We start from the raw sequence: 392 nt of genomic DNA on the forward strand, positions 1-392 counted from the left end.
TTAGGTTATAGAAGGGGTTCTCTGTCAGTTTTGGCCAACATACAGCAAAATCTCCTTGACAGTGCACCTTAAATCCTGTTAATCGGGTAGAAAAGGTCATTCTTGATCAGAGCGGAAGCTTTGATTATGAGCACGAGTACTAATTTTCAAATCTAGTTTGCTTGTCACGCCAATCTTGCTTCTAGGGTTTTCTTTTCTGCTGGCAAACAAGGGGAAGGGTCGAGAGTTTTGGGGATGTGACTGATTTGAAATTTGAAACTAGGAGTCGTACTCAATCTTGTTCTTGGACTCTTGTCTGAAGGTCCGTAACAACTTTCAAGATGTTGCAAATTCCTCTATCCCAATTAAGAGTAATATACCACTCTGAAAATGTTATGGTTTGTAAACTTTTA

Source organism: Pavona decussata, unplaced genomic scaffold, assembly GCF_977016875.1.
Source record: "Pavona decussata unplaced genomic scaffold, jaPavDecu1.1 SCAFFOLD_329, whole genome shotgun sequence".
Classification (NCBI taxonomy): domain Eukaryota; kingdom Metazoa; phylum Cnidaria; class Anthozoa; order Scleractinia; family Agariciidae; genus Pavona; species Pavona decussata.